The sequence below is a fragment of the Dendrobates tinctorius genome, unplaced genomic scaffold (assembly GCF_039654945.1).
Source record: "Dendrobates tinctorius isolate UK_male_01 unplaced genomic scaffold, ASM3965494v1 ptg000065l, whole genome shotgun sequence".
NCBI classification, from domain to species: Eukaryota; Metazoa; Chordata; class Amphibia; order Anura; family Dendrobatidae; genus Dendrobates; species Dendrobates tinctorius.
Genome location: NW_027361733.1, coordinates 168,194 through 181,112, shown reverse-complemented (window position 1 = coordinate 181,112; position 12,919 = coordinate 168,194). Strand labels below are relative to the sequence as shown.

At 40.1% G+C, this 12,919-nt stretch overlaps 1 non-coding gene and 1 pseudogene across 1 annotated transcript; both read right to left on the bottom strand.

Moving 5' to 3' along the window:
• Window positions 1-3,597: 3,597 nt before the first annotated feature.
• Window positions 3,598-3,812, bottom strand: LOC141094995 (U2 spliceosomal RNA; annotated as a pseudogene).
• A 6,408-nt stretch (window positions 3,813-10,220) lies between these two features.
• On the bottom strand, window positions 10,221-10,402 carry LOC141095000 (U2 spliceosomal RNA). Its single transcript, XR_012233247.1, has one exon. It is a non-coding gene; the product is annotated as a U2 spliceosomal RNA (small nuclear RNA).
• Between the last annotated feature and the right edge of the window lie 2,517 nt (window positions 10,403-12,919).

The following is a 12,919-nucleotide window of genomic DNA, read 5'->3' as shown; positions in this document are numbered from 1 at the left end:
AATTTTTCTCTGTTATACGCACCTTTCTTTCTTCCCCACTTCTTAAAGAAAAAACCTATTTCCTTCTTCATCCAGTCCCACCATTCCAACACATTCACAAAATCTCTTTTCCTAGTTTTCCACTTCACATATATCCGTCTAAAGGCTATCCTGATCCGTTCATCATCTAACAGATGTACATTTAGCTTCCATACACCACGACCATGCGCAAAAGACACCTTACCTTCCAAACGCGCACGCAAAATAACATGGTCAGAAAAAGGAACATCTTCCTTTTGAAAATTCTTACAATGTTAGTTGAGAACAAGACAAGGTCAATTCTCGATTCAATACCCCCTCTATCTGCTTTATAAGTGACGAGAGGAGGTTTTCCCAAGAAAAACTCTGCAGTATCAACAAACGAAAAATCCTCAATCAGACCCCTCAACTTTTTCCCAGCGACATCCACATGCACACCTTCAGTGACACAATTAAAATCCCCAACAAAGACAACAGGTATTCTCCCATGTAGAAAAAAAAGACAATTTCTCAAAAAGTTCCAATCGCTCTTCTTTATCAACCGAAGCATACACGTTCACAATCTTAACCCTCCACCCTCTACAAGTTATTTCACACATAACACACCTTCCTGGCTCTATAACTGTATAACATTCAATTTTAATATTTTTATTAGCAATTAAAATTCCAACACCACTATTTTTATTTATAACTGAACCAGACCAAATACATTGGCCATGCGGCCACACACTGTCATCCAGGGAGTCAGAAATTCCGCATTCCTGAATGCAGTAAACATCGTCCTTAAAGTTTTGCAAATAATCCAAAATAAAGGCCCTTCTCTGTGCCGACTTTATTTGTCGCACGTTTAGTGACGAGATTGCCAGCTGAGCAGTTTGGGAACCCATCGCTCCAGGTTTTTGGGGAGATCACGACCACAGCCCCATCTGGTCTTCAGCCTTTCCCGTCTAGAGGGGTAACACCGGATGTGCAGACGGTGTACCCCAAGTCTTCCCCTAAAAAACGGACATATTGGGGTTCTGACACTGTTGGGTAGCTTCTTGTAGAGCTGCGGCTGCCAGCGCTGGTACAGGATGATGAGGGGCTCAGTTTCACCAGTTGGACAATTGTGTCATCTGCAGATTCTTCCTCACTCTGGTCAAAGTCACCCTGACCACCTTCATCTTCAGACTCCAAGGAGTCTTCACTCCATTCCATCTTGGGGGTTTTAGACAGGCTGGCTGACTCCCCTTCTTCCCCTTGCAATGTGACTGTCATGTCAGGGATATCTTCTGTCACCTCTTCCTTATTGTCATCCACATTCTCCTGGTCTTCAGACAGCTGCTGCAGCACTTCAAAGCTGGGCTTCTTTCTTGCACTAGATCTTGTGCTTCTGCTCATCCCAGAAGTCTTTGCTTCCTGCTTTGCATAGTCCTGCCTTTTTTCCTTTCCATGTACTTTCTGCACAGAGCTCAGTCTGCTCTTCCTGGTCTGCCTCTGCACTGTAGTCCAGGTGGCGTCGTCAGTGTCTGTGACCTCTTCCTGAACTCTCCTCTCAGAGCTTGCCTCGCTCCTGCTAGCAGCCCCCACCTTTTTTTCAGTGAAATGTGAAACTTCTCTCTGCTGGGCTGCAGGCTTGTGTGTAATCACGGGCAATGACTCAGCACTTCTCTCCTCAGCAGACACACTGCTCCTGCCAGGGGCCCCCACCTTTTCTTCACTAGCTGTCTGTGGAATCTCTCTCTGAACGGCTTCAGGCTTGTGTGTTCTCACAGATAGTGACTCAGCACTTTTCTCCTCAGCCAGAATCCTATTCACTATCCTGTCTCTGACACGTTGCTCTAATCTCTCCTTGTGCTCTTTCTGAAACTTCTCTCTCTGCTCCTTATATTCAGCTTCCAGCTGCTTTCTCTCAGCCTTCTCCTCTTCGGTCATTTCCTCCACAAAATCCACAAGGTGATCTGGGTCAGGCATTACAAAATTCCTCCTAGCAGCTCCTGCATATGTGCTGGGTCTAAGGTTACAGTCCTTAAAGGCATGACCCCCTACCCCACACAGGTTACACACAATCTCATTTGTGCACTGGCTACTAGGATGACCGACCTCACCACACTTTCTACACACCACCTGGCTTCCAGCAGGGCAGTCTGCCTGTGTATGGCCATACACCCAGCAGTGCCTGCAGAACCTGGGAGCATTAGGGAAGAAGAGAAAACCTCTCTCCTTCCCTATGGAAAAGTTACAGGGGGGATAATGAATTCCTCCTGGCTCATCCATGCTTTCTGAGAACTTTACCATAAATCTATACTTTCCTGTCCACAGCCCAACCTCATTCATGACCTTGGTAGGAGGTCTACATACCTTGCAATGTTTATTCAAAAATATGCAGATCAGCTCCAGAGGCACATGAGGGTTGTACATCATCAGGGTGAGAGGCAGCTCCTCATCTGAATACAGAATGGTGAAGGTCAGCCCATCCAGCACAGTGTTCTCCACGTTCTGCTTCAGGGTTCCATAGAGGTTGTTGCAAGCTGCAATAGAAGAAAGAACAAGAGTAAATTTGGATCTGAACTGCTGCAAACACAGAATCTCCTCTCTTCTCAGCTTCAGAACTCCAAAAAGGACGTTGCTCACAAAAAATCCCAAGGGAAAATCATCTTCATTTCCGGCATCTATATCGATCCGGATACCATGCTTCACCCGGGTTTCTCCAGGCTCAGCAAAGCGAATTTTCACCATCGCTGCTCGTGTCTGCAAGTCCCCTCTCAAAAGCAAAAGCTGCAGTGCTGAAAAGCACAGACTCTCCCAGCCAAGATCTACACTTGATCTTAGCCAAAAGGCTGAGAAGCGATAACCAGAAATGGTTTGCCGCTTGCAAGGCCACAGGGCTTAAGACAGGCACCCATTGTGGAGAATGACACAGACACTACCCTGAGGAAGACATTCAAACCAAGTCTGGGCGCATAACAAAAGCTGCTGCTACAAGCCACTAGAATACCGTCTGTCAGACAGGTGGACGTAGGCCGAACATTCAAATAACTCGCCAGATAAATTGTTGCTTTTCCATTTAATTCATATATGAATTAATTCAAAATTGAACAGTAAATTTCAAAGTTGGAAGGCCACAAGAGGGGGACAATGTTTCAAAAATGAAACGACATATCATTGCATGAGGGATGTGGTAGGAATTGAATGCTTGAATTAAGACTGGGGAAGTACTGAGGGGAAGGGGCTGCAGGCCTTGTAGCAGGTGGGTGTGCAGAAATGTAGCTATCCAAAGCCAAACACATTACTGCAGCTTGTCACACCTATACCTACCAAGCAGCAAAGGCCAAGATAGATCGTTATTTTACTGACAGATTGAATACAGTGAAATGCCTCCCATATAGAGGTGAATAAGAGTAGTAGTAGTAGTAGTAGTAGTAGTAGAAGAGTTGGTCAAGTTAAATCAAGGCTAAGGAATTGGAAGTGTGCAACTTGGACCAAGAAAAACTAATTGCAGAGCAGCGACATTTGAAAAAAGCATTCAAATAATGCTTTGAAAACACTACTTGTGTATCCCGATTTCAACTCAATCTGTCTTTGGAAGCCGCTTAAGAGAGTCAGTGCACCATTCTCAGAGGAACTGCAGATACTGAAATGATGCGTGGAGTGAAGTGAGCAAGCTCTTCTTCCATCTCCCTGTTCTAAAAATCCATTTAATATATGGTCCCCAGATAGGGGACGTATCAGATATTAAACTGATAAGAACAGACTTTTTTTTTTTTATACATTCAGATTACAAAGTCTCAAATCCAATCTAATAAAAAAGACTTAAAGACTCAAATCCATCATAGTGTATACTTTCTGTTCTTTATCATTTTGTTTTTCTTATTATTTTTCCTATTTCTCTTTTTTTCCAAAGCACAGGTTAACAAGGACAACAATTATTACAAGGTAAGTGCATTCCATTCACTTTGGTTCCAAATTTCATTTGCTTTTCTTATTCCTAATGACACTTTATCTTTCCAGAAGTATATAAATAAATAGCTTAACTTAATACATTTTTCTACTGGAACTATATTATGTTTGAAAATTAAGATATTTCTAACTTTCCATAGTGCCATTTTTACGCATGTGATAATTGTCCATACTACCTTAAAATCCTCATCTTTTATCCCCATCCCATAAACTACTGTGTTAAAATCTAAAAAAACTCACATTACTAATAGCTTTTATTAGATTGCACACTTTCCGCCATACTCTCTGTGCAAAATTACAGTTCCAAAATATATGCATTGGCGTTTCTCCATCTGTACATCTAGGTCTTGGACATTGTTCAAACCGGACTAACCCACGTCTGTGTTGAAACTCGCGAGTCGGCAAACAGTCTTTAACTATGCACCACAACAAATCTCTATGCTCATTTGATAAGAAACCATAGTTTACATTCATCCAGATGTTGTCTACTATCTTTTGATGAGAACCGTTCCACAGGGCTAGCTATTATTTTCTCTTCCAAAACTTTTAAGATTTCTTTATGATTTTTAAGAATATTAAAACTGACCTCTTTTAACTTAAATTCTCTCAATTTTCTCTAGGATAATATAATTTTCCGGGGGTAAATACCTATATGGCCTGTTTAAGAGCATGTCCATCCACTTGTAATTCCTTATATAGAAACCAAGATTATAAACAGAGAAATATTTCAATTTAGACTCAGGCCCCAATAAAGTGCTAATGCAAGTGGCCATGTATTTTGCATACAAGAATGATCTTATATCAGGGAACCCCTTACCACCTTTCCTTTTAGATTTATATAGTTCTTCTCTCTTCACTCTCTCCATTTTTGATTTCCATAGGAAATTGAAACATATTTTAATAATTTTTTTCATCATATTATTGTGTGGTATAAAAACAGTCGAAACATATAAAAACATTGGGAGTAGAACTTGTTTGATAATTAAAATCTTTCCTTCAAGGGTTAAGTCTCTCAGCTGCCAAAAAGATACCTTTTTCCTCATTCTCTCCAGCAGAGACTCCCAATTTTTAACATTTCCACCTGATTCGGAAAAATAAATACCTAGAATCTTTGCTTCAGATAATCTTGCCAGCTTACAGTTAGAATCAAGGGTAAAATTACCAACAGTTAAAACACCGGATTTCTCAATATTAATTTTAAAACCCAATGCCCCCCCAAACCATTCAACTGTTCTTAAAGCCCTATTCATGCTTCTAGTATCGCTCACTAAAACCGTAACATCATCCATATAGGCTACCACTTTATTCCTGGGAGTAATAGTGAGCAGGTTAAAGAAACCATTAATTTCCTTATCTTTTCTAAAAGCAGTTAAAAGAGGTTCAATTACACAGATAAAAAGTATCGGGGATAAAGGGCACCCCTGTTTTACCCCGCAATTAATCTTTACCTTCTCAGATAAGAAACCATTAATAGAGATTTTACTAAAGCATAATTTGTATAAAGATTCAATACGCTTACTAAAAACTCCAGGACACCCCATTCTCTCTAATACTGCAAATAAAAAATCGTGAGACACTCTATCATAAGCTTTCTCAAAGTGTATTGTGATTAATGCCAATTTTTGTTTCCTGTCTGTCACGTCCCATATTACATCTCTAATAAGGATCAAAGAGTCACTGATTTTACGGCCCGGCACTGCGCATGTTTGGTCAGCATCAACCACCGAACTTATTACCTTTTTTAATCTGTTTGCTAACAGTTTTGCGTAAATCTTATAATCCGCATTTAAAAGTGTAATTGGTCTCCAATTTTTTATCAGTTCTCTGTTTCCTTTCTTAAATAATAAAACTATCACTCCTTCCAACCATGACTCTGGGACATTAAGAGACAGTGCAGCTTCTAAAATCACTTCATAAAACTAATCACCTATAATCTCCCATAAATCTTTGTAAAACTCAATAGGTAGCCCATCTAGTCCTGGCGTCTTACCATTCTGTAATGTATTAATCGTATTAAAAACCTCAGCTTTTGTAAAATCTTCTACTAGCCATAACTTGTCCTCCATACTAAACTTTTTATCTAACCCCTCTAAAAAATGCATTTTTAAAGATGAATCCGTATTTTTTTCTGAGAATAGATTATCGTAAAACTCTTTTGCTTTCCTCTTCTTCCCTTCTAAATTTCTCTCTCCCTCCAACACCTTCATGAAATCTTTCTTATCACAAATTTTCTTAAAAAAGAACTTAGTGCATTTCTCATCTTCTTCCAATATTCTAACGCGAGAGTTAAAAATAATTTCTTTCCCTTTTTCTCTGAGGCATTTTTGGATCTTTTCTTTTACCTCTAAAATCTCCTCTTCCACGTTGCTCCCATTACTTTTCAAATGATAGAAACACTGTAAATTTGTGTTAAGGTTCATATAAAACCGTCTCTTATCAGCCGCTTTTTTCTTCCCTACTTTTATAAAAAACAGTTTTATCTCATTCTTTGTGAAATCCCACCATTTAAAGATAGAATCAAATTGTTTCCTTTTTCCTTTCAATTTCTCATAGAACCTTTTAAAATCTTCCCTCACCCCATCCTCTTTTAGCAAAGACACCTTTAGTTTCCAATGAGAAGATCTCCTATTCTCTTCTAAGTCAATCATTAATGTACAGTCTAATATTTTATGGTCAGAAAAAGGTGTTAAATGCGTTTTAAAACTTGAACATGTAAAAGCCTCGGATATGAAAACATATTCTATCCTAGAGGAAAAACCTCTCCCTACCCAAGTTATTTCGTATTCGCTTTTATGTCCATCAAGCCACCAAACATCTTTAAGATTAAAAGCAGATAAAATACCTCTCAGGCACGAAGACGATCCATCCTTGGTATTTGTTACTCTGCAGTTAAAATCTCCACCTAGAATTATTGGATCTACTCCAGGTAAAAATAATTGCAAAATGTCAAACAAATGCAATCTTAAAGCCTTATCAGTATTAGCATACACATTGAAACACCTTAATTTTTTCCCTTCTTTTTCCACATCCACTCTTAAGATCCTCCCTGGATATATTTCTTCATAGCCGGTAATTTCCCACTCTCTAGAGCATTAAAAACCCACCCCATCACTCTTTGATTCATTACCTCCTGAGAAGCAAAAATTACCCTTCCATATCCCCCGTAGATAATCATAATTAAGCTTCTTTGTCAGATTACACTCTTGCAGAAATATAAAGTCAAATTTTTCATTATTATAATAATCATACAATGCAGTTCTTTTGTACAGGTCATTAAGTCCCTGAACATTCAGGGAAGCTATACGGATCATCTTTTAATATTCAACATAGGGCTAAACCCACCGCCCTCATCTGCTGCTGGAGAAGTTGGGTCTATCACCAAATCCTCGGTAGCCGACGAATCTGAAGCTGACATCTCTCCAAACAACTCAGTAACCTTTACTTCTACAGGTTTAACCTTTCCCCAATGAGGTACTTCCTCCACAGCGTCTTTTTCTAGAGGTACTTCCTCCACAGCGTCTTTTTCTACACCTCTCTTTAAGGACCTTGTTTCACACTCCATTTTTTCCTGTGCACACGGAATACTCTGCGACTCGGAAGATGGAGGTGAAGGATCCACTCTAAGTGAACGCCTCACCTCAGCACCTTCTTTAGTGCTCTCCATTTCACCTTTTGGGTCCACAATTTTCGAAGAGGTGGGCATCTCACCTGGCTCCTGCCCAACTCTCCTACTGCCCTCTACCATCTTTTCTCTTTCTTCTTTAGCTCTCCAAACTTCTTTTTAACTTGTTCTATTGACTTCTTTTTTTCCTCCTCTCCCTTCTTCAGTTCTTCCGCTCTCTTCTTTCTTTTTTCTTCCTCCCTTCTTCTTTTCTCCTCTTTCTTCTTTTCTTCCATCTTCTCTTCTTCTATCTTCTTTTTTTCCCCTCTCGTCTTTTTTTTTCCTCTTTCTTCTTCTTTTCTTCTCTCTCCTTTTCCTCCTCCACATTCTTCTTCTCCTCTTCTTCTTTCCTTTCTTTTCCATCATCTCAACCAGCTCCTCTGGCACCCTTGCTTCTTCCTCCTCCTCACTTTCTTTAGCGCCTCCTTTTTCGGCAGATGTATCCATCTCTTCTGCATTATCCTTTTTATTTAATGGACATTCAGACTCCTGATGAGCAGTTGGACATCTCTGGCACCGACTACACCTGCTTTCATCATGTCCATATTTTCGACATTTCCTGCAGTAGTCAGGCATGCCTGAGAAAAAAAGATAACCACGGCATCGATCGATGTACACCGTTGGCGGGGGCCTTATTACCCCACCATCTTCTTCTGAGTCGTTTTTGAATGACACACTGTAGATCCTTTTGCCATTCCAGACTCCAAAGTTAGTTTTCCCTGTATTTTTCATGATCACCTTCTCACAAAAACGGTACAGGTAGGACTCTACTTGCAGATCAGAAACAAATGGACTGAACATGTGTATTGTTAGTAGTTTCATTTGAAACTGAAACGAAGGGATTACTTTCATCCCTTCAAAAACTTCATTCTCCTTATTTGCTTCATAAAGAGAATACACCTTCTCACACAAGGCATTGCTTTGTAGAGTCACATCGTAAATGCCCCTTGCGTAGAAAGACTGAAAACAAAAGAAATCACCTCTATCTACCTTCAAAACCTGGGAAAAAATCTTGTCATAGATATAACCGGAATCTTTCATAAACCGGTATCCAGGAGAAACAAAAAAACGAATAGTATCCTTTAAAGGATAGTCCTCCGAAAAAAAATCCAGGTTTTCCTCATTTCTATTGGTCCTCCCTCCTCCGCCATACCTCCTCGACTCCATTCTTCTTCTTTGTTGCAGATCTCACTGGAACAAGAAAATCGATCGCAGCCTCCACGGATTGGGTCCTCCCTCCGACACACCGTCCTCCAGGAAAAAGGGTGCTGCAGCTTCCGAACTGACTCCCAATAGCAGCAATGGATATCTCCAAGAGGCCAAGAGTCAGAACTTTCACTGAACATGCCTTTAGCCTAATGCCACAATCCACAACAGATCGTGCCAAAAGGCCGAGAAGCGATAACCAGAAATGGTTTGCCGCTAGCAAGGCCACAGGGCTTGACAGGCACCCATTGTGGAGAATGACACAGACACTACCCTCAAGTCTGGGCGCATAACAAAAGTGCAGGCGGCTGATTTTTTTTTTTTTTTTCCCCGGGATTCCACTCCACGCGCTTTTAATTTGTATAGGCCAACCCCTTTTTTCTTAGGCCACCCTCCCCTCACGGTCAAACGCGCTTCAGTACTAGGAAAGAGGCCAGAGGAGCACTGTTCCTACACCGCCCCTCTACTACCCTCCCTAAAAGAAAGGTCTTGCTTTAACTCTCCTGGTGCCAGATATTGTAACCAGGAGGCGAGTATCGCCCACCTGTCTGCTGAGGCTCCCTCAGCAGACTGAAGCTGACTACTACTGCGCAGCTGCTACAGACTGTGGGCTGCCCATTGTGACACGTGGTTCCATTGTGACACGTGGTACCATTATTCCAGGAATAGAACACATCCAAGCATTGTGTTCTATGAATGGCATGATTCCTATCACAGTGTTCCATGGATGGAACACATCCTATTTACTGCAGGCAAGCAGTGCACTTAGCTGCTGCTGCTGCTACAAGCCACTAGAATACCGTCTGTCAGACAGGTGGACGTAGGCCGAACATACAAATAACTCGCCAGATAAATCGTTGCTTTTCCATTTAATTCATATATGAATTAATTCAAAATTGAACAGTAAATTTCAAAGTTGGAAGGCCACAAGAGGGGGACAATGTTTCAAAAATGAAACGACATATCATTGCATGAGGGATGTGGTAGGAATTGAATGCTTGAATTAAGAGTGGGGAAGTACTGAGGGGAAGGGGCTGCAGGCCTTGTAGCAGGTGGGTGTGCAGAAATGTAGCTATCCAAAGCCAAACACATTACTGCAGCTTGTCACACCTGTACCTACCAAGCAGCAAAGGCCAAGATAGATCGTTATTTTACTGACAGATTGAATACAGTGCAATGCCTCCCATATAGAGGTGAATAAGAGTAGTAGTAGTAGTAGTAGTAGTAGAATTGGTCAAGTTAAATCAAGGCTAAGGAATTGGAAATGTGCAACTTGGACCAAGAAAATCTAATTATAGAGCAAGGACATTTGAAAAAAGCATACAAATCATGCTTTGAAAACACTACTTGTGTATCCCGATTTCAATTCAATCTGTCTTTGGAAACTGCTTAAGAGAGTGAGTGCATCATTCCCAGAGAAACTGCCATACTGGGCTGATACGTGGAGTGAAGTGAGCAAGCTCTTTTTCCATCTCCCTGTTCTAAAAATCCATTTAATATATGGTCCCCAGATAGGGGACGTATCAGATATTAAAATGATAAGAACAGATTTTTTTTTTTTTTTTTACCATGTCAGATCGGTTGTAATTTCCACCATCAAGTTAGCTACTTAAAGCTCTTTCTGGTATGTAACCTCTCATCATATCATGGCGTTTTTATCTAAAAAGTTTTTTAATTTTAACCTCAGGCTAAAAAATTGAATTGAAACCAAACAATACACACATAGTTAACAATTTAAGCTAAATGAAAAAACATGTTAAACCATTTATCTATACCTTACCAAAAAACTCTATTTATCTATACTTTACCAGGAATCTCCATTTCTTAAGCTTCCATACCCCTTCCGCATCGATGGCACCACGTTTCTTGTCCCATAGGTAAATGACATACATACCAGACAAAATCAGTTTTAAAACTTCATTAACTGTCATCTTTTTCCTTTTAAAAACTAACAGATTTCTTGCGTACCATAGGCTTTCCATTACACACACAGTCAATAACCATAACACTCTATCTTTCAAGCTATTACATGCTCCCATTCCAAACATTGCAACCTTCCAATTGACAAAAGTCACACCTGCTAATCCATTACACAGCGTGCTCATTCCTCTCCACACATCATAAGCAAATTAACAATCCCACAGCATATGTCTGACAATCTCTCTTGAACCACATCCATCTCTTGGACACACATCAGTCTTAATCAGATCTCTCCTCTTCTGCACATCCCTTACAGGTAGTATGTCATGCAGAACCATCCATGCAATATCTTTCTGTCTATTGGGCATACCTTGCGTTCCCAACTTTTTCCACATATTTGGCACATCCTCCCCTCTCAAGCCATCGATATTACACACCATCTCTCTATGTCTCACCATTTTAATGATCTTTTTCTTATTTACAAAGTCAATCATACTCTGATCCATCAGATCGTACTTCCTAATGACTTTCTCAACTCTTTCATACCACAGCGGGCACCTGAAAGCAACAGGTACTGTAGCATCTCTTTTGATCCAATTCAACTTGTAAAACAGCCAACCAGCGGAGTATCTTACCATACAAGCACATTTGTTCCCCTTACCCATACAAATCAGCAGCATTTTGATATAACTTACCCCTAGAAAAATATCAATATTTGGAAAATCTAAACCACCATTCACACACATCTTATACACATGCTCTCTTTTTAACTTCTCCATTCGACTCCCCCAGAGGAAAGTAAAAATAATTTTTTCAGTTTTTTTAATTTTTCTAGAAGCCGAGGGATACACATTGGCAACAAAAAGCAAAATCGGAAGCACCACTGCTTTGATAATCAAAATCTTCCCTGTCAATGTCAGCTCCCTCAACTTCCAGAAATTTAATTTTTGTGCTATTCTTTTTCCACAGTCGTCCCAACTTTCATTCCCCTTTAAGTTGTCATTGAATTTAATTCCCAGTACCTTGATAGCTCCATCTTCACATTTTACCTCATCCAATTTAATGCTATTATCACCAAAGCATTTAAAGGAGCATTTAGCCCAATTTATTTTAAATGCTGAGGCCCTGGAAAAAATATTCAATAAGTACTTTGCCCTATTCATTGCAGCCATATTTTCACTCACAATGACCACATCGTCCATGTATCCCAATATTCTCAGATCTTTCCCACCACTTCCAGGAATCATAACACCTTTCATAAACTTGTCACTCCTTATCATGCACAAAAGAACCTCAATCACACTTATAAATAAAATGGGTGACATAGGACACCCTTGTCTCACACCAGACATTACCTTAACCTTATTACTCAAAAATCCATTCACCAGAATTTCACTTGACACATTCCAATACAGGCTTCTCACACAACTCACAAAATTCCTAGAAAAACCCATTTTCCCCAAGACATTAAACATAAAGACGTGCGACACCCTATCAAATGCTTTTTCAAAATCCACAGAAAAAACCATACACTTCAGCTTGCGGCCCAATCACCAATCACATCCCTTAACAACACTAAATTTTCATTCATTGTTCTTCCAGGTATTGCACACACCTGATCCTCACCAATTACTTTCCCAATCATATCTCTCATCCTGTTTGCTAACAACTTACTGAAAACCTTATAATCAGCATTCAGAAGGGTTATCGGCCTCCAATTTCCCAAGTCCTTCCGGTCTCCCTTCTTGTGAATCAATACAACCACTCCTTCTCTCATTGATTCACTCAGTACATTGTTATCAAACATATACTTACATACTTCCAACAAATCATTTCCCATAATATCCCACTCTTTCACATACAGCTCTATAGGCAACCCGTCTTTCCCAGGCGTTTTATTCTTACCTGCAGACATTACAACCTTCTTCACTTCATCCAACACAATTTCGTCATCCATCAAATCACTCTCATCCTCAGTTAGCCGTCCTTCCAATTTACCCAACATTTCAGTCATCAAACCTTCATCCATCCATTTGGCCCCATACAACTCCTTATAAAACAATTCAACCTCATTCATCACATCCTCACCATACACACACACCATTCCCATTCATCACCTCATCCATATCAACTTTCTTACCAAAAGGTTTTTTTGAAGAAAAACCTAGTACACTT